This window comes from Urocampus carinirostris, chromosome 20 (genome assembly GCF_059441175.1).
Source record: "Urocampus carinirostris isolate Australia breed hairy pipefish chromosome 20, RoL_Ucar_1.0, whole genome shotgun sequence".
Taxonomy (NCBI): domain Eukaryota; kingdom Metazoa; phylum Chordata; class Actinopteri; order Syngnathiformes; family Syngnathidae; genus Urocampus; species Urocampus carinirostris.
The window spans coordinates 14,207,442-14,232,707 of record NC_142368.1 but is presented as its reverse complement, the minus strand read 5'-3'; the positions used below and the strand labels follow the sequence as shown (position 1 = coordinate 14,232,707).

Here is a 25,266-nt window from a genome sequence, read left to right as displayed (position 1 = left end):
TCATAGTGCAAAAATATAGTCAACATATGCATTGGTATGTAAATGTGATTTCTTAGTTTTCTATTTTTAATAAATTAGAAATAAGTAAAAAAAAAAAACTTTTTCACATTGTCATACTGGAGTATTTTGTGTAGACTTTTGTGATGAGAGATTAAATTAATACAATTTGGAATGAGGCTGTCACATAACAAAATGTGGAAAAAGTGAAGCGCTGTGAATACTTTCCGGATGCACTGTATGTTTAAATAATTTGTTTTCTGCCACTTCTGAGGTGCTCGATAATACACAATGTCCCTTCAAGTCAAGCAGAATGCATTTTTATTACATATTTTGTTTTTTGTGCTTTGTTTCAGAACGTTGAGGTCTTGGAATAAGACACTGTTACATCCGCCTTTCACCTCTTCTGGTTTCCTGACTACATGAGCCAGGTAGGAGTCGAAAATACGCAGGAATGGTCAAAGTTCTGTCGAGATATATACTGAAAAGCACAAAAACAGAAATGATGATATGAGAAATGATCACAGATCAGAAACACTAAGCTCCTAGACGAAAAAAAAAATCAAAAAGGGTTTATGCTAATCGGCGGGAGTGACATTTACTTAGACGGTGATAGCTCCAAACAGTTGCTAAGCGACAGGAAAAACTGAAATCAATATATTTATATTTAGAAAAACTGTACCAATACTCCTTTGTGTGAGGTTGGATTTGTACTTTTATTGGTTTAAAGCCGTAAGGAACTTTCAGTGGATATGCTGCTGTGCACGATGGTGTAAGGTTAGGAAATAATTCTCTTTGTTATTGTCTACAATGACATTAGATGTGGCACTCTGGGATAAACATGTTATAAAAACTCAAAAGAGGAAAAAGAAGATTAAAAAAAGGTAATATTTGAATTTAAGTGCATCAAAAACTAGTGCAGTAGTAGTTTTAGATTGGTGATCACCCTTGGTTAGAAACTGTCTCTGAACCTTTTAGTCTAAAGCCTTATTCTAAAGAATGTAAGCAACGTCCTCCAGACTAGACAGAGAGCATCCCATGATTTGATGACCCTCTGTAACATTCTCCTGTTTGCTGCCGCGCACTCTGCATACCTGATAATATTATCATTACAAGTTTATTATACATTTGTACTTTGATTGCTGAACGCTTGCATTGAAGAATACTTTTAAGTCCAGGATTGGTCTATTTTGATTGTCAAATGCTTGGTTTATTTTCATTATTGAACGCTTGCATTGAAGAATGCTTGTAAAGCAGTGGTTGTTTTATTTTGTTGAACGCTTGCAATGAAGAATGCCTATAATGTCATAGCTGTTCTATTTTGATAATTGAACGCTTGGAATAAAGAATGCTTATACGGCCAAGATTGTTATATTTTGAACGTTGAAGCCTTGCAAGCCTTGAAGAATGCTTATAATAACACTGTTGTTCTATTTTGATTGTCGAACACTTGCAATGAAGAATGCTTATAATGCCAGGGTTGATCTATATTGATCGTCAAACGCTTGCAATGAATGATCCTTATAACGCCAGGGTTGTCTTATTTTGATTGTCGAATGCTGGAGTTGTAGGCCAAGCATACCTCACACCATGATGCAGGGCTCCAGTTGTTGTCAGGCGAAATTTCCTACAGAGAGCAGCCCAGGATTTCCTGGGCTGTGTTGATGACACTCTAAGGTTTTATTGTCTACTTCAGTGTACTCAGCGTACCACACCATGCTACATTATCCCAGTACTTCTCAAATGCAATGTCCTCAAGACTTGGTAGAGAGCAGCTCTGTGTTATATGTCGAAGTGTCCTTGGGCAAGACACTGAATCCCTAATGCCCCCAATAAGCAGGTCGGCACTTTGCATGGCTGGCTCCATATTGGTGTGGGAGTGTGTGTGTCAATGGGTAAGTGCGAAGCACATTGCAAAGCGCTTTGGGAGGTCTTCATTGACTTGAAAAGCGCTATACAAACGTCTAACTTCGTTGTCAAAATATGTTCAACCCATTTTGTAACAATGGTAATAAAGGTATATTCTATTCTATTCTATTGCTGTAATGCCCGTTAGAAAATAAATATTAAACCGTACCGTTTACCAAATTGTTCGAATTAGTTATCTGACTCCATTAACCAAACACCACCTAGCAATGCGCGCTCGTTTTTTTGGGGGGGAAAGATGGACAAGAATAGCCGACATTTTTACACGGGGGCAGATTTCATTTCTTAAACAAATTAACTCGGTGAACTCCATCAAATTAGCCGAATTAGTGTCACTCGAGTCTTCGTCGGGCCTCTCCCTCGATCTTCTGAAGTTCTTCTGGCCCACGCCTTTTTCCGCAAGCCGGCGCCCCGGCTCCTTCCATGGGCGCGTCAGTAAAACCCCCCACGTGGGCTCCACCACCTCGCCTCGATGTCTGTCCTTGTGCGTCTGGCCTCCTCCGTCAGAGTCCTGTTATCAACAGAACTAAACAAAACATTCGCATTCGGAACGGCGTGACCTGAAGCTCACTCAGTAACAATCTTCATTGCACTCGATAAATGTAACTTGTATTTAATCGTTTAAAATCCTTCATGCCTTATGCCAGTATGCACTTTACTGTGTTTCTTTATTTTTTCCTGCTCTTTATAGAAAACATGACAAAATGCTTGCTCGTATCTTCTTTCCTGGGGTTTGGTTGGTCGTTTCTGGACAAGGTTGGCTCCGCAAGGTTCCAGAGTAAGACCCCTGATGTCGATTGTCAAGTTGTTTAGCACAAGTGATGTGACAGACCAGAGTTGGTCCACGCTTTGTTAGGATAAATCAGAAACCCCACTGCAGGTTATACAGCCAAATCAAACACACTTTCTTTCGCCATCCTTGAAATCCTCCCATCATTTATGCCACCTTGCTCTCGTAACTGTTTCCCAAGCCGAATGAATGCGTTTCCTCCAGGCCAGCATCGGCGAAGAATGCTTAACAGTTAGCGGCAGAATGTGGAATTGAAACCAATGAATGGAATCCTTTCTTGTTCACTGGAGCTGAATTCCTTGAGCGTGAAACGACGCTTTCATTGAGATGTGGCTGCCATTTATGGCTTTCGATTATGTTTCGGATTATGTGTGGGGATCCGGCATCGGATGACGCAACGCTTGTTTGAATATGTCGCATGGATAACCATGTCTAAATCGGAACTGGAGATACGATTATGCCCGATTTTCTGCCCGATTCCAGAAGCCCATCTGTATCGTAAACTTCCGAAGTTCTTGATGGAAAACTCTAACCCCATGGTGTCAAACTCAAGACTTTCTGTTGGGCGGGATCGGTAAATGTCATGGCAAAATATTTCTCTTTAGTACATGTATCTAAAACAAGTATAGTATGATTTCTTTTTTTTAATTCATGTAAATCAGAGACATTTTTAAGGTTATCATCTTACATCATTCCATAAATGAAATTCATGTTTCTACTGTGTACATTTAATTATTTGAGCTCTCTTATATAGATTGGTGTTTTGACTGGTGAATTAAATATTGTATGGAATAAATAGAACTACCGTAAATTCCGGACTATAAGCCGCTACTTTTTTCCCCAAACGTTCAACCCTGCGGCTTATTCAGTGATGCGGCCAATTGATGTAATTTTCCTAACGGACGCCAGCGGCGCTCGAGTACAAAAGGTAAGATTTAGACCGGTGGAATATATGCGCCGAGAAAAACTGCAACTTTTTAGTGCACAAATTAAATTAGTGTAAACTTACCCTCATCATGCAAATTGCAAAAAGAAAGGTAAATGATGCAGCTTTCAAGCTAAAAGCAATCGAGCAATCCGATAAAGAAGGAACATGAGCTATTGCACGTAATCCATTACCGCGGAATTTAGTCTTCTATCTCCTCCTTATACCCTTATAACTTTACTTTGCGAGCGTGTTGCTAGTGTGTTTTGGAATAATGGAGCGTGGGACGACGTCTGCATGACAAAGTTTCTTTCCGATACTGAGGAAGACGACTTTGATGGCGTCAGTTATAAGGAGGAAGATGAAGATGGTTTACCTTGATTTTTACAAGTACGGTATATTTTCTTAACAGACCCGTTTAGTGTTTTGCGAGCGTGTTGCTAGTAGCGTGTTGCTACCTGTCACAGTCACGGTTTGGGATGAAAGTTATATTATTATTATTAAAGCTTTGAAAACTCGGTGTACCGTCTTTCTTTGTAAATATGTGTAACCATGTATAATATGTATTTGCAACTGTAGATTTTTGTAATGTATTTATTTTAGAGACTTATTCTGATATGTTTTCCACGGGCGAATCAAAAAGAAGAGGCGAAAAACAATGGGGGCTGACGGGAAGTGGAGTAAAGGTGAGACGTGTTTTTGGATGCAGCGGACAATAGTGGATATATATTTTTCCCACCCTTACCTTTGGAAATATATACTTTTTTTCCTTGGATTACTTTCAACGGGACCCGGACTTTGCAGTTCTGCATCAAACCTTAAGTACCGGTATCATTTTCCGTTCATTTTGCCAGCGGTGGTTTTCGGACTGCGTACTTTATATTCAGTTACAATCGCCAGACTTAAAGTCGGGTTTGGGTTACTCTTGTGATTGTGTTACATGTTGTAATGTGGGCGCATGCGGCTTATATACAGGTGCGGCTTGTGTTAGTACAAAAGCGGTTATCCAAAAACAAAAAGGCTACCGTTAGACTTGATTGATTTGCCGTTTGGTGATAGTCGGTGTATACCGGATGATACCCATAATTGACAAATTTGCTTTTTTTCCGTACAGATTTTCTCGTACGTCGTACACGTCTTAAAATGCATAATAAACGTACTTTGTACAGCAAAAACGTACAGGTTGACAGGTATGAAAACAGCACTTTAAAAAATGCTACACATCTGTTTATTGCCCAAGGTTTTACATCCTCTTACAGTAGAAGCAAAATAGTCCTCGATGATTTCTCCGTAAACATGGGTAAAAAAAATTGGTATATATGTAAGATACAAGTTGCGTCCTTTACAATTATTCAATCTCCGGAGCGCATGTATCAGTTTGTAAACAATATCCCGGCAGTTACCAAACACAAAACATTCAATAGCTCGCTGAAGGATAATTGATGCTTACATCTTTATTTCTTTTTACCCAGAACGCAATTAAGCCGACTGTTTCGTGTCCTTGGTTTTTTCATTTTTTTCCTACTCTAGTCACGCAGATTCTGTCAATAATTGCACATTCGTTTACCTGCAGATTGAAAGGGCAGTTCATTTCACAGTATTATCAGGTTATATGCTGCGGAGTTCTGCCGTGGTTTTTTTTTTCAAGGGGAGGAAATTCGAAAAATTCCTCGCTTTTGGAAGACACAAAAAAGAGACTATTTGATAGCGAGAAATAAAACGGGGAAATGCGATGTTTGTGGGATATAGTTAGGGTTAGAAATTGACGCATTATTCCCGTGCCAAATGGTCACCAACGTGTTAAAAACCGAGGAAAACAAATAAGTACCTCATCAGCGGAAAATCATGCTCATTTTAATATTTCTTGGTTTGAATATTAAAAAAGTATATAGATTTTTTTAAACTCTAATACGTTTTTCTGTAAAAAATATAAATAAGTAAAACATTTTAATTCTATCAATTTGGCAGCATATTTAAAAAATGTTTCTTGTTTTACAACAAAGACATTATAAAATATAGTAAAAATACACTTTATATTATTTTAAATGTAAAAAATAAATTAATACCTGAGTAAAAGTGTAATTGGGAAAAAAGATTCTTATTTTGCTCATTTTAGGTATTATTTTTGGGGTATCCTACTATAGAGTTTTTCTGTAATATATATTACCCCCCCTGACCCTACTGAGGTTAAGCGGTGCGGATAATGAATGAATGAATGAATATTACAAACTTGAAACTTTATATTTTAATCTATTTGATTTTCTGTAAGATTTAAAGATGCTTAAAATGTTTTTTTTCAATATATTTGATTTTTGCAAAATATTGAAAACAGTACTTAAAATTGTTCTAACATTTTGATTTTCTGTAATAATATATATTTAAAAAGGTTTGAGAAAAATGTTATTATATCCTTTTTGTCAGCTTATTTAGGTATTTTTCCTATTTTACAACAAAAACATGATAACGTAGTAAAATCCACTTGAAAATATTTTAAATATGAAAAATGAAAATAAATAATAATCCAGCAAAATTGTCTAATTGGGAAAACTGCATATTATTTCAAGTATTGTTGGGGTATTTAATATCTTTTTTCTTATGTAAAACATATCTAAACATTTATCTATCTATCTACCCTGGTCATATCCCTCAAGAGGGGTGACTGACAGCAAGACAGATACAAAAACAAAGAAAATAAAAAAGGGAAAAAGTAGCAAAAAACACACAGTAATTTCTTTGGGACCATGGCCAACCCAAATGCCCAAACACCCAAACAAGTTAGGCACCTAAGTTGGTCATGCTTTCATCCCTCCAGATGAAACATACCTAAAATATATATTTAATGTAAATATTTAAAGACAATTTAAATATTTCTATAAATTCTTTGGGTGAGTTTTAATATCTTTTGCTCAATATTTTTGTTCTCAATATTTAAAATGTCTTACTTTGATATAGTGGAATTTCTCTAAAATAATACGAAAAATACATAATACAAACGAAAACCTTCTATGACCTAACTTTCAGAAGAAAGCACACAGCGAGAGACAGGAAAATTAGCATCATTTGGTATCTTTTCATGAAATAACCTTTTAAAATTCTGCAATGCAGTCTTATTATTCAACATGCGTCAGCTCCCTCTGACAGAGTTTTAAAAGAGAATACAAAAATGAGCCCGTTTGGTATTCCGCGTTTGACTTGACATCTGGATTTGTCATTCCTGCATCACATTTTCCTTCTCCCGGTTTATTTTATATTTTTCCAGAAAGTTGACGCTACACCGTTAGCTGTCAAACTCTTGTAGGGAATAGCGAGGCCGAGCTATGCTGGTGGTGGCCGGGCTCTGGGGACCCGCCGGAAGACAAGCGCATCAGCTGCAATTCCCAGCGTAGGAATACAATCACGCCGAGAGGAGAGTCCAACTCCGGCCGCGGAATACTGATTCGACACAAGCTCGGGAACGCCAAGGATGGGGGATGAATCCGGAAAGCCGGAGGCTTTGAGACACGGCCGAGGAGTTGCAGGAACTGCGGTCGTGTTGGCGATCGCTAGCTTTAAAAGAAAAAAATAAGAACGGGGATTTTAAAGGGCGGTAAAAATAACCGAGCTACATCTCGGGAAAAGGACTAGCTTAGTGTTGAACCTGGAAAGGATCTTTGATGTCTGTAGCCCTCTATTGCAGCCTAGCTAGAATGGATCTTGATATATACTCTGTTGCTGTCTATGGCAGCCAAGCAATGGTGTTATCGCTGACATCTAGTATAGCATAGAATAGAATAGAATATACCTTTATTGTCATTGTTACAAAATAGGTTAACATATTGTGACAACGAAATTGGGCATGACACTCCAGTTTCACATTCACAGCGAGGTAAAAAACCCAAGAAGATAAAGGAACAGAGAAGATAAGGTTATAAAACAAGGAGGATAAGGTTATAGTTATAATTTACACAAGAAATGTCGGAATATAGGATGTTATCTAGAGCCATCTATGGCAGCTTAGATGTAGTAAATCTTTGATGTCTGTAGCTAACTATAACAGAATATTGACATCAGTAGTATACTATGGCAGCTTAGCTAGAATGGATCTTGACATCTAGATCCGTCTATGGCAGCCTAGCTAGAAATGATCATTTACGTCTTTATCCATCTATGGCAACTTAGCTTTATTGGATCTTTGACCTCAATACCTGACAATAGCAGCCTGGCTAGAATTGATCTTTGATGTTTTAAACCATCTATGGCAGTCTAGCTATGGTAAATATTTGATGTCTGTAGCTGTCTAACTATAATGAATCTTTGACATCCTTATCTTTCCATGACAAAGCGACTTTGACGTCTATAGCTGTCAAAGACTGCCTTTTTAGAATGGATCTTAACATCTAGAGCAGTCTATGGCAGCCTAGCTAGAATTGATCTTAAACGTCTAAAGCAGTCCATGGAAGCGAATGAACTCCAGTGATGGGAGCTTTGACTGCACTCAAACACGTCCTTACATCAATTTTACATCTCCGATTAAGCTATCGGAATAGTTAATGCGCTGTATAGCTTTGCAAGCCATTTTGAACGAATTAAAGTATTAGTCCTATCTAATAGCCGCCTCGGCACGCTAATCGCGCATGCTAATTTGCCTTTTCTAAGACCACGTACCCTGTGGTTAATCCCATGTACAGTGTACTGGAAAATCCTCGGCAAAGGGGTCTTCTCCTCATCATCAAAAATGTTGCCTTTAATTATAAATCCCCTCGGGTGATTTCTTTGTCGGAGTTTCCGAAAGCTACGAAAGCAGAATATAAAGTGCGCACCCTTGATCTCGGTATACGAGTCGACAGATGGAAGCGACGACCGCTTTCTGGCACCTTGGTTAGATTGACGTTAAATTTTACCCACCGATAACCAATTATGTTACAAACGCTCCAAATTTTCCTAACTTCGTTTTGAGTAAGAAGGTTCATTTAATTGTTTGCTGATAGAGGCATCGAGCATGGAAAGTGAGGGATTGAGGACACGCTTGTCGAGAGGAATAAAAGTAAAAATGAAAGCAAAGGTTGGAATCGGGCTTTTGGTGGTTTCGCTAGTTCTTTGTTTTATTTATGAGGTACGCACTAACGTGGACGGATCGGATCAGACGGATCCGGTTGAAGGATATTTCTTGCGTGAACGAGGAAGACAAAAATTGTTAGTGTAATTTGTTTGATGGACCCAAAAATATCTCGCTGGTTATTATTTCATTTCTGTGGAAAATAAATAAAACATGTGTCACTGAGGCCAGACATTTTGTCACTTCACTTACCTTCCCTAAACATGACTTTGCACTTGCTTGCACATCGTTACAAGAAGTTTTGAATGCTTTAAGTCGTGGCGTTAGAAACCTAAACCATGATTTGCTATTACCTGTGTTTCTGGTTAAGTCAAGTCATGTTTATTTGTATAGCCCTTAATCACAAAGAGTCTAAAAGGGCTTCACAGACCACACATTATTGCAAACCACTGACTATTATTACACTATCCCCTGATCTAAACCCGACATGAGGGCAAGGAAAAACTCAAAAACCTCAACATGTCAAAAATGAAGAAACCTTGAGAAGGGACCCCACACATGAGGTAATCCCCCTTCCAGGATGACCAGGTTGCAATGGATGTTGCAATAACAAATAATACACAGATATTGTCAACATAAAATATAGGTTTGAGCACCATTAGCGATTTAGCATCCTTGGTATTTCTGTTGGTGGCATCTCTGTTCTTATTTCTGGGTCAAATGTACACTTAAAACCCATCCCAGTGACAATATATTCATAATTTTTGTTTCCCTTTCCGTGAGAGCGTCTAAAAACATCTTCAATCCCTTTGGTCATCTAGGACTCATCATTGTCACTTCACGATCTATTACTCCTCAAACGAATCCTAAAGCTATTTTTCTATTTTTAAGCGTTCAGTCAAACGGGAATAATGGCTCAGAATCTGACACAACTTTCAAACGTCCCGCTGGCGTCTACAGGGAGTCAAACTGACCCGAGACGATTTCCACAACTGACACATCTTCAACTGATTCCAAACAGATTTTTGGGTCAGGAGTCCGCCTCTGTTTTTGTCTGTTCTCACGATTTACATTATATTATTAGAATACAACTTCGCCATAAAACTACTATCAAAAATTTTGAGAAAATGCTTAAAGACGACTAATGCTGCTAAATGTCGAGGAATTCTTGGGAAGGCTCAAGTGGGGGAATGCTAGGTAAAATTGTAGGGCGATGCCAATAACTTCCAAACCTCTGGTATCCACAACATTCAAACAACACAATAATATATGATTAAATAACATTATCAGACTAGAATGGCTGTGCGCCATGAGAGCATAACCCCTGTTGAGAAGCGAAAGCATTTTTACCTCTAGAATGACCTACCTGATTGCTTGTAAAATATTGTGATCCTGTCCAAACTTGTTCTGGTCTGAGAGAATAGAAAAACTTCCAAGTCAGCCTTTTTTTAGACAGTATTTACATCTGGGTTAACCTACCTGACTGACTTTAAAATATGGTGTTGATATTCAATGCTGTTCTGGCCTAGAAGAGTCTGATGTCTTTTTGGACAAAAATGTTGAGTCAGCAAAATCTAAAGTGCTGAGTTGACTTTTTAATTATAGTTCAACCCTCCTGACTGGCTGAAAGACATTGTGTTGAAATTGAATGTTGTTCTGGCCTGGAAGAGGGGAATGTCCCTCTGGAAAAACTGATGAGGAAGTAAAACCAAAAATTCAGTCTTCTTTTTTGGAATATTTCAAATCTAGGGTGACCTATCTGACCGCCTGTAAAAGGTGGTGTCGATATTCAATGCCTTTCTGATCTGGGAGAGTGGAATATTTTTCTGGGCAAAATGCTGATTCAACAAAAGGCAAATTGCTGAGTCAGTTTTTTTGTGGCATTTCTTAGATCTATGGTATTCTATCTGACTGCCTGTAAAAGATAGTGTTGTTCTGCCTTTGGAGAATAAGATGTCTTTGGGGGGGGGGCAAAAATGCTTGGTCAACAAAAAACAAAAGTCAGCTTGGGCATTTTTCATATCTAAGGTAACCTACCTGACTATCACCACTATCGCTTTGCTTGCGGGTGTTAATAATATTCAAAGCTTAATTTTATAGGAAGTGTAAGCACAGCCAAAAAAAAAAGGTTTCGTATTCCCACTAATTATATTGTGCAGAAGTCCGGGGCAATAACTACAAAAGTTCACTACAGACCCTTTTCATCCTCCAAAAACAGCCAATTAGAACCATACACAGGGTAGGATATCGAGATCATACTCGTATTTTATTCCTGCAGTCCAAATTATTAAAATTAGATGATTTAGTCAAATTTTTCACTGCACAACTGCTATTTAAGGTCAACAAAAACGTAGTGCCAGAAAACCTCCATAAATGATTCATTCGGAAAGAGGGAAATTATGTCTTAAGGGGCTGTAGTGAATTCATAATCCCAAAGGTGAGAACCACCAGGAAAAGTATGTGTGTGTCTGTGTGTGGAGTCAAACTTTGGAACGGTTTGCAAGACGAGATCAAACAATGTCCAACTATTCACGTGTTCAAATATAAATACAAAAAAACATTCCTGGCAGAATACAGAGATGAGGAGGGTGGGTTATGAGTGGTGCGGGAGATTAAGAATATTGCGTCTAGTTAACTTTGTGTTATTTTTGCTATACTTCTATTATAACTGTTATTATTAATATCATTACAATTGTTGTTATATCATTGGTGAATTTGCTGGGGAAGATGAAGGGGTAGGGAATATAAGCATTTGCTTCTTACTACCCCCGCATTATGTAACATTACAGTGGAACCTCGGTTTTCGAAGGCCTCTCAGTTCGAACAAATCGGTGTCCGACCAAAAATGTTGAGAAATTCTTGCTTTGCTGTTTGGTCAAAAAATCGGAGTTCGAACGCCGGTAATGCGTGAGTGCGTACGCTAGGGTGTGATGCTGAGCAGCTTACGAGTGTAGATCGCTCTTCGCGTCACCAACTGTTATTGCGTGCGACGTGCTTTGTTTTGCTTTCTCTTTTAATATCGGTGAACGGAGTGTTTTATCCCCTTATTATGCCTCCGAAGAAAGTCAGTGCAAGCAGCAAAGTTGCTACAGGTGAAAAAAGAAAAGTAGTGCGTACAACTATTGCATTTAAGAAAGAAATAATAGCCAAATATGAAGGAGGTGTGCGAGCGCCTTCTGCTGACCACCACAAAGGTAAGAAATCCTATTCATAAGATTACGATAACGTGAACGTACGATTAGCCTGGGTTAGCTTTAAGTTTACGTTAAACATTCAGGGTGTTGGAATGGAGCCCAACATTGAGGGTGTTGGAACGGAGCCCCCTTTCCAATGAACCGCTAACCACTTGTTGTGGAGACCCGGGTGGTAAATGACTTGTAAACGACCTGATTTTTTTATTTTCACACGTTCATGTTTGCGTAATATTTCGTACGGAAGAATACGATAACGCGAACGTACGATTAGCCTGGGTTAGCTTCATGTTTATGTCAATGGTAAGCATTCAGGGTGTTGGAACGGATTAAAACGATTTACATTATTTTTAATGGGAAAAATGATTTCGGTGATCGAACAAATCGGTTTTCGAACAGGGTTCTGGAACGGATTATGGTCGAGAACCGAGGTTCCACTGTATTTTGTGGTTGAGTTATTGTTTTTGTTCTGTTTTTATTTTGATATTTTAATAAAGTTTTCATTCTTTCATTCATTATGAACCATGGTAACGTTTTGAAACTATTTTCTCAATGTGACCAGTGAAAATTCGCACCAACAATTGTGATTTCTTTTTTGGGAAAGATAAACCTCCAAAAAGAGGCTCATCCGTGCAGATTACCCGTGTAAGATTCCGGTAATGAAACTGAGCCAGTCACAAAAGGATTACAACAAAACTGCAGATAGGGGAAAAAATAAAAGTTCAAAGCAAGAACTGAGGGCTGCAACACAGCCGGAAAGAATTCTAATAGAAGTTGGAGTAGTTGGACACGTATTGTTTGCATTTAAAACCCCCGATTATTCTTCACTTTGAAAAGAAGGGATGACGGCAGGTGTGAAGTGCCAAAGAAGCGTGTTTGAAAAAAAGTACTCTGGCGTCAGTTATTTCTCAGGGGACGGTTATTACCGCGACAGGATTACGTCTTGTTCAATGTGCAATGCTCTAACGTTCGTTGTATTGTTCGATAAAAGTACACGGTTATTTGGAGTACCGTATTTTCCGCACTATAAGGCGCACCTTAAAGCCTTTGTTTTTTTCAAAAGCTGACCATGCGCCTTATAATACAGTGCGCCTTATATATGGATCGATATTAAGTCGCAAAGTCTTGCAACTAAGGCAAGCAGCCGCCGACTAGATTTTCCCCCGAAGGCGAAGTCGTCCGCGGTGTATGCTGGGATTTATGTACCGGCGTTTCATTTCCTAACCAATGTGTCAATCATCATTTGAATCAGTCACTATTGGCTAAAGTTATTCAGAGGTAAAGGGGGCGGATCCCTTCTATCATTTACAGGCTCGCATAGGCTAAAGGGGCGAAACAAAGCCTGCAATTGGCCGAAAAAGATGAATGTGAATCACAGGTTGGGTTGCACTACGGCATAGAGAAAACATTTTTTACTATTCTGTATTTGTAAATATTTTACTCTCCTGGATTTACTCCACTCACGGTTGTAAGAAGATCATGGTTACGTGTCATTATTGAAAGTGATGGCTGCGAGAGAACTTAGGTGAGCTATGCGGCTTCATATTTTCCCGGTATCTTGTTTTAGAACGATCTTGATGTTTCTGTGATGAGTCTATTTTTTTAAACTAAATTCAATTCGAAGTGTTTGTTGTCATATGCACAGTAAAGAACCCCCTTTCCCTGCACAATAAAAATCTTACTTTGCTGTCCACACAGTGGCCAGCAAAAAATAAAATGGAAACTAAGAAATGTTTTTTTGGAGACATTGTACGGACACTGTTTCCGTACATGTCTGAGACACGTATTTGCTTCTTTGCAAGCTTTCGGAATGTTAAGGGGTAATAAGTCTGCCTGAACTATCTGACTGTTTTGTCGACGTTCCCATTGTAGCGCCTTATCATCCGGTGCGCCTTATGTATGCAAAATATAGGACCAAAAACTATTTTTTGGGGGTGCGCCTTATAATGCGGAAAATACGGTAATTCTCGTGGAGCAGAGAAATGGGGCGTAGGGTTTTTCATGAAATACTTCATTCGTTTCAAAGTCTTCAAAGTCGATGAAGGTTTTTTCTCGACTGTTTCCTTCTTCAGCCACCTGACGACCATGAGTTGGGCATCTTTAACATTTTTTTTCTGCGTATTGAAGTCGTGCGTATCGTGATGGTTACCAAAATCCCATCAGACAGGCATCTTTCTCTGTTTTTCTTCCCACGGTTTCTTTATTTATCCATTGAAATTAGTAGATTGGCTGCAGGCTTCATCTTACCGCTATTGTTAGCTGATCCATGTGAACAAAGTTTGCCTCGTCAGCTTAGCCCTTCGTTTAATGGACGCCAAGTCTCGGCATGTTCCACTATTTTCTTCACTCTTTCCCTCTTTAGCCACTAATATGAACCACTTGACTGCAGGCTTGTCGGCTGCTCCATATAAGTAAAGCTTGCTTAGTCAGCCTAGCCCTTGATATGATTGAGGCCAAGTCATGTGATTAAGGCATCTTCCACTATTTTCTACACTGTTTCCCTCTTTAGCCACTAATATGAACCACTTGGCTGTAGGCTACGGCTCGCCGCTTATGTCATTGTTGACTGCTCCATTTGAATAGAGCTTGCTTTGTCAGCCTAGCCCTTGATGTGATGGAGGCCAAGTCACTTGATTCCGGCATCTTCCACTATTTTCTACACAGTTTCCCTCTTTAGCCACTAATATGAACCACTTGGCTGCAGGCTACTGCTCACAGCATTTTTTATTGTTAGCTGATCCGTGTAAATATGGCTCCCTTAGTCAGCTGAGCCCTTCATGTCATGGTTGCCAAATGAAGTGATTGGGGCATTTTTAGACTTTTTTTTTCTACTGTTTCCTTCTTTAGCGACTAATATTAGCCTATTGGCTGCAGGCTACAGCTTGCCGCTCATGTCATTGTTGACTGCTCCATTTAAGTAAAGCTTGCTTTGTCAGCCTAGCCCTTGATGTGACGGAGGCCAAGTCATGTGATTCAGGCATCTTCCACTATTTTCTACACTGTTTCCCTCTTTAGCCACTAATATGAACCACTTGGCTGCAGGCTACTGCTCACGGCATTTTTTGTTGTTGGCGGATCCGTGTAAATACGGCTCCCATAGTCAGCTGAGCCCTTCATGTCATGGTTGCCAACTCAAGTGATTGGGGCATTTTAGACTTTTTTTTCTACTGTTTCCTTCTTTAGCGACTAATATTAGCCACTTGGCTACAGGCTACGGCTCGACGCTATTGTCATTGTTGTCTGCGTCATGTAACTAAACCTTTCTTAGTAAGCCTAGCCCTTCATGTGATGGTCGCCAAGTCACGCGAGTCAGGCAACTTCCACCGTTTCCCTCTCTAGCCACTAATATTAGCCACATGGCTGCAGGCTCCTGCTCACAGCTATTCTTATTGTTAGCTGATATGTGTAAGTAAAGCTTTCTTAGTCAGCTGAGCCCTTCATGTAATGGTCGCCAGATCACGTGATTCAGGCATTTTCCACTATATTTTCCACTGTTCCCCTCTTAAGCTACTAATATTAGGTACTTGGCTGCACGTCATTGTTACAGCTATTTTTATTGTTAGCTGATCCTTGGCAATAAAGCTTGCTTACTCAGCTGAGCCCTTCATCTAACAATTGCCAAATTACGTGATTCAGGCATTCTCCGCTATATTTTTTCACTTATTCTTTTTCTAGCCACAAAAATTAGCGACTTGGCAGCAGGTTATTTTTACCGCTATTTTTATTTTTTAGCTGCTCCATGTAAATAAGGCTTGCTTAGTTGGCTTAGCCCTTCAGGTGATGTTCGCCAAGTGACATGTTTCAGGCATTTACACTATTTATTTCCACTGTTTCATTCTCTAGCCACTCATGCAAGTCACGTAGCAGAATGCTACGGCTCGTCCTTAACCGCTATTGTTGTTAGTCTCCTGCTTTGTTTTTTAGTGTCACCTGCCGTCCACAGCTGCTCATGTGAGTGAACATTGCTGATAACGGTCATTTAGGTGTCTTTGACCTGTTTCAGTATTTCCTTCTCTAGCCACTCCTATAAGCCCTTTGGCAGAATGTTATGGATAACCGCTAGCCATTATTGTAATAGTTGGATGCTCCTGTTTGCCCTTCAGTATCACTCGCCTTCAAAAAAAATAGTCATTCAAACAATGTTGCTTAGTTTGGATTCAGGCATCTTCCACTTTTTTTCCCCCGTTTTCCTTCTCTAGCCACTCACACTGCCACGCTTCGTTATTCAGTCTCCCGACGCTTGACAAATCTTCAGTCTTGATCGGCCTTTTTCTCTCGCTCTCAGCTCGCTTTAGAAGCTAGCGGGAGACTGTTTATGATATTTGTAAAAATGAGTAGTGGAAGCACTTAAAAAAAAAACGAATGACACTTAATCGTTTATTTTTTTTTTTGCCCTTTATTTATCAATTCAATCTTCAGGTCCGTTTTAACTTCATATACGGCACCGAAACCCATTATTTCACGTATAACTGTGTCATCATTCTTTACTCCCTAATCACTTTATAGTTGCGCTTTGATTTATGGATTTAATTCCTTCTGTGGCTGTGTTGTTAACTCTGATCTCTGATATCTCGAAAGTAATGTTTGCTACTGAACCGAATTGTAAAAGAAAATATAAAAGACTAAACTTTATTTCTCCCTGATGATTTTGTTTTTCTATAAGAACAAAAGTAGCTTTAAATAATACAAAAGTAAGAAATAATATGTTTTTCACATGGCCAATAGGAGTTCAAGACCGTAAACGTCATCACTTTTCACTACATATTTCAATTGCAGGTATTACTATTTTAATATAAAATCATTACCATATAATGTACTTTTTAGGCAATTTTCAAAAGGAAATCTTTCTAGTGGCAGAAAAATGACAGCACAATTTTGACTTTACTATATATTAATGAGCAGGGTTGGGTAGGGTTACTCTAACTGGATTACTTTCAATTACTTTTGGATGACTCCAATACCAAATGTGCTAATAAAAGACAAAAGAAACTGAATATGAATAAAATGACTAAGTTTTGTGCAGGCTTGGGGAGTAACGGAATACATGGAACGGCAAAAATGATGTTGGCAAGCTGTTTGGATTTATTTTCATTTTGTTTCTGTCGCATTTTATGTTCGTTTTGCCGGAGATCAAAGCCAGGAGTGAAAGCTTACCACATGTTGTGAGTCATCATTTTGTTCATATTTAGTTTCTTTTGTCTTTTATTAGTATATTTTGTATTGGAGTCATCCAAAAGTAATTGAAAGTAATCCAGTTAAAGTAACCCTACCCAACCCTGTTAATGAGCTACTCTAATAAAACGATAATAAAGTCAGATACCGACGCATTTGTATTAAGTAACCGTTGCGACCGCGATAAAATAACACGTACAACCTTGCCTTCAAGGGTAGTCGTAAAGGTGAAAGGGGAATGATATTCAAAGCATCCAATTAGATTGGCAGGTCAGGGCGATCGAATCGTTATCTCAGTTCAGGGGACACAGACCTTGGTTTGTTACGTTGTACGTCGCAATCGGGGGTAGACCTTGCGGTGTGACCAGCACAACAGTCACAATTTTCTATTTTTGTAATCTGCTGTTAGGAATTAAATATTATAATGTACCATTTATCAAATTGTTCGAATTAGTTATCTGACTCCATTAACCAAACACCACCTAGCAATGCACGCTTGTTTCTTGATGGAAAAGATGGACAAGAGACCGGCATTTCCACACGGGGGCAGATTTAATTTCTTAAATAATTTAACTAAGTGAACTCCATCGAATATGGCCGAATTAGTCGAATTAGTGTCGCTCGAGGCTCTGTGAAGCCTCCTCTCTCGATCCTGTGCTTCCTTTCTCTGCCCACGTTTTTCCGCAAGCTGGTGTGCCGGCTCCTCCCATGGCCGTGCCAGGAAAGCCCCCACGTGGGGTCCACCCCTTCGCCTCGATGTCTGGAAAAACTCAAAACAGCAGAGTGTTTATCAAAACAATGCCTGCCGTCCTTCGTCAGAGTCCTGTTATCAAAATTCCCCAGCCAAAACATTCCGCATTTGGAACAGCGTGACCTGAAGCCCACTCAGTGAAAATCTTCATTGCACTCAATAAATGTAACTTGTATTCAACCGTATGATATCTTTTATAGTCAAATGAATGAAATCCTTCACTGCCTAGAACGAGGGTCGGCAACATAAGGCTCAGAAGCCGTGTGGCTCAGAAGCCGTGTGGCTCTTCAGCGCTGACGAGGACAAACGTGAAACAAAAGACTTTTATTGTTTTCCAATGCCGTAGAAATGTTGAAAAAAAATATTACATTTCAACTGTGGAACTATGAAATGAGAGGGAAGATCAGCTTTGTATGAGTGGGAATTGACGGGCTTGACTGCTACTTTCTCACTGGTATTGGGTTTTGAAAAGACAGGATACGCGTCGCCTTAAATGTAGCTAGAGCTAAGCTCTTAAAATGCCAATCATTACGTTCGGGTTCGAGCTGGGCTTCTCTATCGCTATTTTTTATTAGTCATCCAGCGGTCTTTCGTCTTTTTTTTCTTTTCTTTGTGGAGGATCTGCACAATGGATTTGGTCACTCAAATCAAGTTCGTTTGTGGGTTTGCGCTTTAATACCCGCGGGTCGAGTCGCTGGTGTTTTTTTTTTAGTCATATATTGTGATATGAAGTCGTGGCCCTCAGGCTTGAACTCTTGCCTGAAGAACTGGAATGCAAAACTCCGGCGCATCTCTACTTTTCCCCTGGTTTTCCATTTTCTCAGCTGCCGTCTGTGTTAAAAGAGCTCCGCCTTCTAAAGACTTTGAATATAGATACTGTGATCATGGCGTATGTTGAATTTATTATCAAGATTTACATTTTTTTGAGGATCGAGACAATTTCGTTTTTTGGTTCAATATGGTTCTTTGAACATTTAACAATAAATGACTATATAAATAAATAAAATTGAAATGAAAAACATGATATAATCTGTGCAATGAAATCATAATACCGTAAATTCCAGACTATAGAGCGCACCTGATTATAAGCCGCACCCACACATTTTAAGAGGTAAACAGCTTTTGTACATACACAAGCCGCGCCTGTATATAAGCCGCTTGCGCCCACATTTAAACATGTAACACAAACACAAAATTAACCCAAACCCGACAGCAAGTCCCGTGATTAAAACTAAATGTCCTTCATTAAAGTCCACAGTCCAAAAATCACAGCCGGCAAAATGAACGGAAAATGATACCGGTACTTAAGGTTTGATGCAGACCTGCAGAGTCTGGGTCCCGTTTAAAGTAATCCAAGGAAAAAAGTGTATATTTCCAAAGGTAAGGGTGGGAAAAATATATCAGATGAACACATTTACTCACGCAACTCGTTTTTCTTTAACCAACTTTTTACCCCCTCTTTTTGTCTGTCCCTCACCTTTAGCTGTCCCCACTTAAACTCGGCACCCCGCGTTTGTTCCGCCCCTCATTTTTTGTTCACACGTGCAAAACATACCAGAATAGTTGTCTAAAATAAATACAAATAAATAGATTACAAAAATATACAGTTGCAAATACATATTATACATGGGTTACACATATTTACTAAGAAAGACGGTACACCGAGAGTTTTCAAAGCTTTAATGATAATAATATAGCTTTGACAGGGCAGTTAATGGTAGCAACAGTCGAGCGCCGCTGGCGGCTGTTACATAAATTGGCCGCATCACTAAATAAGCCGCAGGGTTTAAAATAGCGGCTTATAGTCTGGAATTTACGGTGAACATATCTAATAGCCGTTTTAACATCATATATATCATAACAATTTTCGTACATGCTATGGTAAAAAAAAAAACAGAGATAACTGGATAAATGTCACAACAGATTATAAATGTATATAAATCAATTCCATCATTTGACATTAAAATATATTTTCATCTGCTTCTTAATGACGACGACATAAGCATTAGCGAAAATAATGGCGAAAAGTTGCTAGCAATCAATCGCGAAGCTCTACAAAAGAACCGCTACGTTTTCGTCCATTTTAGCGAACAAAGACACAAGCTCCGAATTTTCACCCTAAATTAACTTGAGCGCATTAACCCAAATTGCTTTCGTCTCTTTTGTTTGCTTTTTTTTTTTTTTTACACGAAGCAAATGACACGTGTATCGGCTCTTTTTCTGACTCATCACCCACGGAAATTAAATCCGGGCCGACATTTTTCCTCCTTCCCTTTGAAAACGATATTATTGTTCCTCAGCTCATGAAAACGGCAATTAAGCGGTCAACATTAATCTGGCAGAGACAAACACGTTAGCGCACTTGCGCTAATTGCTACCGTATTGAGAACACGCGCAAAAAGTCCACTAGGGGGCATTATTTGATACCAATACTCCTATTTGATGTCTAAAGGGTTTTGTGTTTTTCAGTTCTTGATGCCAATATTTTTTTTTACTTCAATGTTCTGTACCCCCTCCACGTTCTGTACTTGCTGTACTGTCATGTTCTGTTTTGGTGCTTCCAGCAATATTTTACAATTGGATGTATTAATTAATGTAGCGTTGAAAGGTGTTATTGTGTCTCTCCTTAACTTAATTTATCCATACCCCAGTCACCTCCTTTCGTGTTTTGTTCAGTTCCAGCAAATAATTATAGTGGCCATGGCACATTCATTTGCCTGTCCACATGTTTACCAAGTCCTCTTATTTTCATGTTTTGTTCTGTTAGAGCCTGTTGGTGTATCCACACGCTGTTCTGTTTTTATTAGTCATGGCCCATTCATTGGAAATGTTTTTCTCGTCGGTTACGTTCATGTTTTGTTCCGATAGCCTTGGTTAACGTTGGAATATTATGTAACTGTCCTACCCTCTCGGGAGTGGGTGCCTTGCTTCTTCATTCTTTCATGTTCTGTCCCGTTAGTCAGTGTTACAACATGTCCTGAGTTGTCTTCTTTCTTTTCAAGTTCACTTATAGCAATGCGTCTACATTATATTTCATGTCTCATCATCATCATTGTAACGTTTCCTGAGTCGGCTTTCATGTTTTGTGCTGGTAGAGTAGGCTGGTGTTAGAACATAATGTATTTGTTCTATCCACTCATGTTTTCCCCAACCAGTTGGTGTTCCAACATACCCTGTGTCTACTCCTTTTATATTTTGTGGCTTTATCGTCATAAATCTCGTATTGTCGTCCTCTCCCATGTGGGAATGTTTCTTGTGTCGTCTACTTTCATGTTCTGTTCTGTTAAAGCTGTTTGGCGTCGGAAAAATTTGGAGTCGTTCTATAAGCCCTTGTGTGTGTGTGTTCTCTGTCGGCTTTCTTAGTGTTTTGTTAGGTGTTGCAACATCCTGCGATGTCTCCTTTCATGTTTTGTTCTGTTAAAGCTATATAGTGTTATTATATTATATTTCATAGTCTCGTCGTCATGAAACTCTTGTTGTACTGTCCACATGTGGGAATGTCTCATTTAATTTCAAGTTTCAATGTTTGTTTGGTTAGAAGTAGTTACTATTCCAACATATCCAGTCATGTCAATTATTTTATGTTATGTTCAGATACATCTAGTTTGTGTTCCATCATATCCCGTGTCTTCTCACTTTCATGTTTAGTTCATCTAGATTTTGTCCAATAATGATGTAGCAAGGACGCATCGTCAAGCTTGCGTTTGAGTAGCTTCAATGTTTTTCGATTGTGAAGAAAAGTTCCTTGTTCTGTATCCGTACAATATCTGCACAATATCCATTTCCCTTTCCGTTAACCTTACAGGAATGGATTTCTATGCCGAGCAATTTCTCCTGGAAGGAACATGTGATATTCCAATCATGCAATATTAATTAGCTTTGCATATAAAGTCACACTGCCCTTACTAGATTCGGTCAAATTGCAAAAATTTCGAAAAAGCGCGTTAACGATTATTTTGTGAGAAATCGGCGAACGGTGCAGGTGCACCAAAAGGAGCGCGCTAATTACAATTAGTACAAAGTCATTAGCGAGAAGCGATTGCACGGCTCGCTGATGAAGTGCCGCCTTCACCCAGGAAATAAAATCCATGAGTCCTTTGAGGAGCCTTGCTTTTCTCTTTGGATTTTTTTTTAAAGACTTGCCTACATAGGATAAAAAAATCGACCCTTTCAGAGAAACTTTAGAGTTCTATTTGAGATGTTTTTATTTTATTTTAGATATTCTCTGTTAAACGTAGTACTCTAGTGAAATAAAATGAAAAAAATAAACTTTTTGCTAGATCATTTCTGCTTTTATGTACAATTTTTTGATTTTACTAGCAAAACAAAGGCAGAATATTTTCCCTCTATACTCTAATAATTTAAATTTTACTGGAATGGTAAATGGTTTGCATTTATGTAGCTCTTTTCAAGACCTCCCAAAGCACTTTACAATGTGCTTCACACTTACCCACATTCGCAATCCGATCAGAGGCAGCCGTGCAAGGCTCTAGAAAAATATTGCCCCCGTTGCAGACAATTTTGCTCATTCCAAATATTTTTGATTTTTAAAAATGAATTAAGATACTGTGCACAATATATCGTTTCCTTATAGCAGATATTTTTTCTAATATTATTGACTTTTGGTTTTTATTCAATTAATGGATATACCGTACAGTTTTAACCTCTCCATTAGCAGATTTTTGAAATTTTGAGTATTTTCTTTTTATCCAATATAAATTTTGAAAATGTTAAGTATTTTTACTATGCGATTAAGATACTGCATTAGCAGATAACCAATTTTAGGTATATTTTGTTCCGATATCTAAAGGTACTGCACCCAATAATTCCCACTATTAGCAGACAATTTGCAAAGTATAAGTATTTTGAAAAATCTGATAAAAAGATCACAAATAAAATATTCCCCTCGTAGCATACAATTGAGCTCATTTTAAGGTTTTCTTTTAAAAATCAAATTAAGTTGCTGTGCAAAAGAATATTCGCCCATTATCAGACTGTTTTGCTCATTTTAATCATTCATTTAATTTTTTTTCAATTATGAAAAGAAATTCCCCTATTTGCAAATGATTTTGTTGAAAATCTTAATTTTATTAAGACATGATTCCCTTATTCTTGGATTATTTAGCTAATTTCAAGGTTTTTTTTCCCCATTGGATGAATCAAGATACCATTCATTTTGTTCCACAGACAGACTGAGGAGATCATTTCTTCCTCATGCCATGAGGCTCTTCAACTCCACCCGGGGGAGTAAAAGCCCACACTAAACCCCACTCTCACATTTGCATATTACCCTATTTTTATGACAGTGTGTATTTTCCGTAGCACTATTTAAATACTCTATCGCAAAACGTTATTGGGTATTTTTTTATTCTATATCTTTATTTTATTATTTTATTTGTCAACACAAGGATACTGCTGGAAGTGTGAATTTCCCTACGGGGATGAATGAAGTATTTATCTATAAATCTATCATTTTCTCCGTATTAAGAGACAGCTCTAGTAGTTCTCTGCTAAGTACGTAGTTTTATTTTATTTATTTATTGGGTTGTTTTGAATACGTGAAACTATTTTCCACACTCAGTAATAAAAACATAGAACAACATCTGACAGGCCACCATAACCTGACTATCAAAAGCTAATTTACAAATTGATTCAAAAGTGATGACGTCCATGTGAATTGAAACCTAAAAACAAACTAACTGAAAGAAACAACGGAAACGTTTTTCATAAATTACGTAATGACGCATAATGATTGGTCATTAAAGCTCATGCTGCAGCTGTCGCAAATACTTCCCGGGAAATAAAATGTTTTATTCATGTTGTTTTTGTCGGGCCCGACGAGAAATTGCTGGCCGGAAATAAACGTGATGTGGGAATAAAATGGCAAATATGAAACTTAATTTAGAAAGCTGTTTTATGGCTAGAAATATTACATGAGCGTATTTCTAGATCATTTCATACTCTCTTTAACTTCCCTAATTCACACACTTTCCCTTTAAATTTTTTCTAATTTTTAATCGAAGAAAGTTGGTGCCTTTCATGGATGGTTCCTTACACTGCAACATAAACAAATAAATGAATGCCTTCTTTCATTAATAAGATATAAGTAAATTAACCGAAACTGAATAGACTATTAAAATAAAAAATATGTATCGACGTTTGAAGTATCTGGAAATATTTAAACTTGATTTTAAATATTACATTAAGTAAAAGTAACCGTCTTTTTGCAAAAAATTAGACTTTTATCTTGAAATAAAAAATATCTGGCAATAATTAATAATTGATCTAAGAAAAAATATAATATAATTAAAAAATTAAATAAAGTTAAATTATCTATTTTTTCTTTTGTTTCTTTTAAAATGTAACATATTAAAAGTTAAAAGAAAACAATAATATCTGACACTGTTCAAAGTTTATTTAGCAAAAAATAAGTGTGATGAAATGGAAAAAATACTATCAAAATATAAAAACATGCATAAAAGAAAAAATAGTATTTGGCGATGTTTAAAATGCATTTGGCAAAAAAATATAACTTTCTATAGCAATATATAAATATGATTAATTATAAATATATATGTGTATATGTATATATATATATATATATATATATATATATATATATGTATGTATATGTGTGTGTTTGTGGATAAATACTTCTTGCACCCCAAAAATAAATCATTTCAACTAGTTTCCTCTTCTCTTTTTAATTTGAAAATAAGGTAGAACATTTTGAACTTTGCCCCCTCAAAATAAATCCACTCAACCAAGAATGAAAACAAATTAAATTTAGATCCTTTTGTTCTTGATGAAGAACTGCAGGGTAATAAAAAATGATGAAAAGGTAGCACAACTGCCCAAGTAGAACGATTTAACCGTCGGCGACGACCGATTCAAAAGCGCCTCGCCGATATCTGAACTCTTGAGACTCGGTTTGGTTTTTTTTTCATGGTTTTTTTTTTTGCAGGCCGCACATTTCCGCCTTCTCCCGAGCACGACCGAGAAAATTAGCACCTTGCAGGCCGACACGCTCAACTGTTTAGCGGATGATGAAGGGGGGAAAAAAAGTCTGGCCCGATCAATTGCGGCTGGAACCGGCGCTGAAAATAAATGGGGACGCTATTCCATATAGAGCTGTGGATTTGATATTTATGAACGTGGGAAAAAAAAAAAAAAATATATATATATATATATATATATTTTTAGTAGTCTCACTGTCATGTGAAAAATTCTCAATTTTTCCTTTTCATTTGCCATTTAAGGAATGTTTAGTTTTAAAAAGGCAAACAAATCATTTCAAACAAATGTATGTCCATATTTTTTTCTCTCATTATCTCTCTCTGAAATCTCTATATTATGTAAAAAAAAATAAAATAAAATAACCCCGGTCTCCAAGTTTAGGATTTGTGAACATTTTTTAATAAAAATTTTTAAAAAAAGAACAATCTTACAATTTAAAATATTTTTTGAGCTTTGATAGAA

General features: G+C 37.8%; 1 long non-coding RNA gene across 5 annotated transcripts in view; it reads left to right on the top strand.

Annotated features, from left to right (window-relative positions):
* Positions 1–25,266, top strand: part of LOC148346312 (uncharacterized) — a 131,467-nt gene that overhangs the window by 78,846 nt on the left and 27,355 nt on the right. For all 5 annotated transcript variants that reach the window (XR_015848226.1, XR_015848230.1, XR_015848227.1 and 2 more), the window contains one exon: positions 354–428. This is a non-coding gene — a long non-coding RNA (uncharacterized LOC148346312). The remainder of the gene's footprint in view (positions 1–353; positions 429–25,266) is intronic.